Consider the following 5,544-nt stretch of genomic DNA (forward strand, 5'->3'; position numbering starts at 1 on the left):
GATGCTCAATTTTAGAGAAGCGCCAGGTGTGCTCACAAGTCTTGGTGATGCTGGTGCCGCTGCCAATGAGCACTCAACACGTATGTAAATGTATGAAGAGCGCTTCTGCTGCAATCGTGCTTTTGGTTTCCTTCTCACTCGTGTAAAGCTGCAGTGCTTGTGTGTTGAACTGGTTACTGTTGTGTGGAGAGAGAGAGAGAGAGAGAGAGAGAGAGAGAGAGAGAGAGAGAGAGAGAGAGAGAGAGAGAGAGAGAGAGAGAGAGAGAGAGAGAGAGAGAGAGAGAGAGAGAGAGCGCATCATGTTTCTTGGAGCACGGAGATGAGGTAACTTCAGCCATTATGAAGACTAGATGTTGTTAATACAAGTGCATTTGGTAATTTAATGGTATGTATTCTGTCCTTCCTTCCCACCTTAAACCGTACATACTTTTTTACGTTATAATATTTTCTGCATAACTTTAGCAAATGATTGTGGGAGATTTTGGGAAAAGCACGAGTAGTATTGCTCTAATTGGCTAACTGGAGATTTCTAAATATGTAGTTTTAATAGTGGATTGTCCGCCTGGAGATAATAGTGAAGGACTGGGATGCGTAAGTCAGAGAGAGAGAGGGAGAGAGAGAGCCGCTCACCATTTTACTACCACGCACAGCTGCCATTTTGTGAAGAGTTAGGTGGAAAGGGAAAGAGAGAGTGAGGGGACAGCGCACACACACACACACACACACACAGGGTAACATTCAAGACTCATTTCCCGATCCATCCACACTCGCTAATTATATCTCTTCCTTTCTCTCTGTAGGTAAGACTGACGGCGAGGTATGTCCCTGAAGTGTGCCCCTAAACTGAAGCCCTTAACTGTGTGTGGCCCTGAAGTCTTAACTTAACACTTAACACTTTAACTTAACACTTTAACTCACACTCACTTAACAGTTAAGTGAGTGTGTCTTAATTGTGGCGGTAAGTGTCGGGCATGTCTCGTTTTCATTGAAGTGTTAGGGCCGTGTTCATTGGTCCACCAGAAGCTGTGCATTGTGTGTACGCTTGATTCAGATCCAGTGCTGTTGTTTTGACTTTATTTAAGGGGTAGGCAAGGCTGGCTGGGGCGTGAAGACCGTCCGGGCAGCCGTGTTGGTGTTTCTAGTGACCCTAAGGATGGAAATCGTAACAGAGGCAGAGGAAGTTGAGTATAGATGGAAATGAAGCTGTAACAGTTAGTATCATTGTTGTTAGTGGATGTAGTACTAGTGGAATACAATACGAGTGAGCACAGTAACTGGATTATGGGCAAAGAGTGATACTACACAACATTCAAATCTTGTTGTGTTTTTATTTGTTTATTTATTTATTTGTTTTTGTTTACCAATCGCGGCAGACATAAGATGATTTTTATTATAATTTTCGATAACTTTTCTTGTCAATTTGGTGAGTGGCATTCTCAGTGAGCCTTTATTATTATTATTATTATTATTATTATTATTATTATCATTATTATTATTATTATTATTATTTTTGCTGGCCTTGACTTTAAACCCTATTATATAAAAATAAAAAAAAAATTGAGTGTTTCAAAAATTATCTGTTGTTCGGTAAGAGAGGTTTATTTCCTTATAGTGTAACAAATTTAGTGAATCGTTGTTGTACTGCTGTGGAGGCATGACAAAGCTTTATAATTACAACGGTGATGCTGAAGAATCCCACACTTGCCTTGTTTGTGACTGGAAAGGCTTAGAGTCTCTATCAAACAAATGCTCAAAGTTTATTTATCTGTGTGTTCTCCGCTGGGCATACATGGCTGTGTTGTTTATTTATTCGTGGTGTGTTAAGAAAACTCAGTCTGCGGCAATGAGATAGGTTGCATTTTTTTTCCTACATTTTTGGGAGCATAATTAGGGTGAAGAAAGAACCCCCAGTAATCTTGTTCCTGGCTCAGAAGGCTCCAGTGGTGAAGCTATGCCAAACAGATACTTAAGTTTATCGTTTCCACTTCCGCGGACAAAATAATGTTTCCCTGTTCACAGTGTAGCAAGCTTACTGAGTCTACACAAATAAGATCGCTTGCACGTATACATTTTCCCTGTCACACTGTAGGAGCCATAATAAGGGTCTTTGAAATATGGCGCTGAAAGAGTTCACATGTATCTTGTTTATGAGATGAAAGGCTGAAGTGCAAGGTTTATTTTCCTGTTTGTCCTTCACCAGACATACTTTTGTTGTTGTTTGATTGTTTATTATGTAGCAGCTTACTCAGTTTTGCTCAAGTGAGGTAGCTTGTATAACTAGGCTCATAGAAGTGTGTTAATGAAAGGAGTCAACACTAATTATATTTACGACTCAGAGAGCAATAGACGAATAGAGGAATGACAGATCGGCACCAAACAAATATCTAAATTCGTTTTCTGTTTGTACTTCACTGATAAAATTATGTTACTGATGGAAGGCGAAGCACAACCAAGTGGACGTCTTCCCGTAGCCAAAAGCGCTCCACCTCGGCGCCGCGTCAGGGTTAGTACGCTAACGAACACTCCCATGTGACCGTGTAGGCCACCAGGGCCGCGATCACCTCAGGCTGAGACCCGCTTAGCATGTCTTGTGGCCTGCCTTTGTACCTAGAGGGTGGCACTGTTATGCAGCAGATCAGTGGAAAGGTGACACATTGCACAAGAGCAGGTGTACCTCAGGTGTGTCCTTCAGGTGTGGCCCTCAAGGCTGTCCCCATATGTGCCATCAGGTGCGGCAGTCAGGTGTGCACTCAGCTGCCTTTTTATTAGCAAAAGTGGGCCATTACTGTCTTGTATTGCCTGTAACAAGGAGACGCCCGGGGCTGTTGTCTGCACCTGTGTGTGTGTGTGTGTGTGTGTGTGTTTAAGACGTCCCTTCTTCTCTCGCTTATGTCTGTACCTTACTACCTCTCCGCCCACACACACACACACACACACACACACACACACGCGCGCACGGCAGGGACCTCGAGGAAGAGTTATCGGTGTTGCTTAGAGTGCCACGTGATGCTGGGATTAATTAACTGTGGGGCAGGACACGTGGACTGGTGGTGGTGGTGGTGGTGATGGTGGACGCTCTCACCACGACTGTTTTCCAAGGCCACACAGATAATTAGCCTGCTTCTCAAGACCATTCCCATTGTTAATAATAAAGAAATCTTGTTAATCTGCCACTACAACTGTAAAAACACCATTAAAAGTTTGTGTAGCCTCAACCACAGACTTCTGAAAGTGGTGATGCGGCGCAGTGTTTTGGAACATTGTCCTGAGAGAGAGAGAGAGAGAGAGAGAGAGAGAGAGAGAGAGAGAGAGGGAGAGAGAGAGAGAGAGAGAGAGAGAGAGAGAGAGAGAGAGAGGAGCACACCGGGGGAGGAAGGTGGCCAGCAAGAGTGACGAGTTTCCCTCCCTCTCTGGAAAAAAAAAAAAAAATCAATTAGAAGATAAAGAAAAAAAGTTTACCTTGAAAAAGAAAACGGGAGGATAAGAAGTTTTTGTCTTTAAGAGAATGATACAAAAAAATAAATGTGTTTGAAATTTATAGATCACTAAAAAAATAGATAAATAAATAAGTAAAACGCCTGAAAGGTTAATGAGATTATATTGGTTTTCAAGATTTACAGGCTCAGAGATGCGTCAGTCACCTTGTCTTACCTGTTCACCTGGGAGAGCGCTGGGAGGGCTGGGAGAGGGGAGAGTGAGAGGTGATCGGGTTCCCATCCTTCTCTCACATCCTGGTTCCCGCTGCCACTTCAGACAGTGCTAAACTCATTCAGTTGTTTTAAAGGCACCTCATTTAAGCTCTGACGGCGGCGGTGGTGGTGGTGGTGTTAAGCGTCTTGTGTTGCTTATGATGTTACTGGTAGTGGAAGTGACGGTGTTGTGTGTGTGTGTGTGTGTGTGTGTGTGTGTGCGCGCGCATTACCTCCCCCCCTCCCCCACCAAGGCAGAAGGCAGGTGTTAGGAGCTGAGGTGTGGTAGGTCAGCGTGAGGTGTCGCCAGTGTGCGGCAGGCAGTCAGACTATGTTGAAGGTTGAAGCGGAGTTTCCTTGCTGGCTAAAAGGAATCGGTGAGTTGACCAGATGTTTGTAATGTATTTTGCTATTGATATTTATGTGGTGTCTGTTACATAGAGTTAGGTTAAATTTGATCTTAATTTTGTGATTATAGTAGGTGATAGAGTCGAGTTTGACAAGAATTGTTTTTCAGCGTGTCTGCTTCATTATTGTGGCTGGTGTAGTTGTTCCCCATTTAAAACCCAGTCTCAGCAATAAAAGATGTGTGCTTTGACTGAATTTGTGTATTGTTTAATGTTATACTTGCAAAGTGCCACCCAAAATGTATTTATCAATTGTGTTGTACCTGCAACTACTTGTTTACTTGTTTGATGAATTAAACATTGTAATTGAAGCTTACAGTTCACGCTACTCAATAAAGAAGAAAGTGAGGACAGTCGGGCTATATTGTCATCCTAGGCAGGGACAACAACAGTGAACTTGACCGTTGCACTGTGTTCATCCTTCAACGCCACACTGGGACCCCCACGCACTCACCACCTGACTCTTCCAAGGTTGTTGTTCCAAGAGTGAGTTGGCTACTGAGGAATTGCTAGGGACTACAGGTGCATGAGGCAAGTGTAACTGTTATTAGTTAAAAGGTGTTTATTGACTTGACTACCATGTCGTTAATGGAGGATTTACGCAAAACTCGCACCGTCATGAAAACAGGTTACAAGGCGAGTTAATGAGCTGAGAAGACTCGTTGTTGATGATGCTTACAGTGATATCGTTCAGAAGTTTGAGGGAGGGAGGGAGGGAGGGAGGGAGGGAGTCTTGCATGCGGAATCACCCTTGCACTCAGCACGTGACTCGCTACTCAGTCAGCCAAGTCAGCCAGCATTGTTTGGCAGTGCTATGGACAATATTCTGGTTACTTGGCGTGTATTGATGAAAAGTGAAGCAAAACCCTTAACTCACTCATCACATACCATTGCGTTATCAAAGTGTGTATTACAGACCGCCTGCCAACTGCCCTCTCACTCCTTCATTCTGATGGCGCCTCCACTTCGCCTTTCCTTTCCTGTGCCGGAGTGAGTCTAGTGACGTCTTCTGGGCTCGGCGGCACTGCCAGGCGTATGACACTGAGTTCTGCCGGGCTGATTCTTCCCTCTACGGGCTTCCCTTGGTGCTCCTCGTTCTATAATATTCAAATCGTTTCTTACCGCGTCTTAAAAGTATATATTTATGGTATTATATATCAGTTAGTTGCCTCTTGACGGCAGCGCGACACGTTGGTCGGCTGCGTGGCACTAAGAGGTCACGGAAAGAGTTGACGCTCAGTGCCCGTGGCTCGCCACATCTCCCAGCCCGAGGAAGTTCATAGGAACGACTTGTAATTGTGTAGCTTCGCCCTTATAGTTTGAAAAAAAAGTATTCCATGTTTTTACCGAGATTAGTGTTGCGGGGAATGTTGCAGAGTTTTAGTACAAGCGAACATTAGTTTAGCGCCAACCACCTGTGAGTGTCTTGTGATCGCTTAGTGCTGCCT

This window comes from Scylla paramamosain, unplaced genomic scaffold, assembly GCF_035594125.1.
Source record: "Scylla paramamosain isolate STU-SP2022 unplaced genomic scaffold, ASM3559412v1 Contig58, whole genome shotgun sequence".
In the NCBI taxonomy this organism is placed as follows: Eukaryota; Metazoa; Arthropoda; class Malacostraca; order Decapoda; family Portunidae; genus Scylla; species Scylla paramamosain.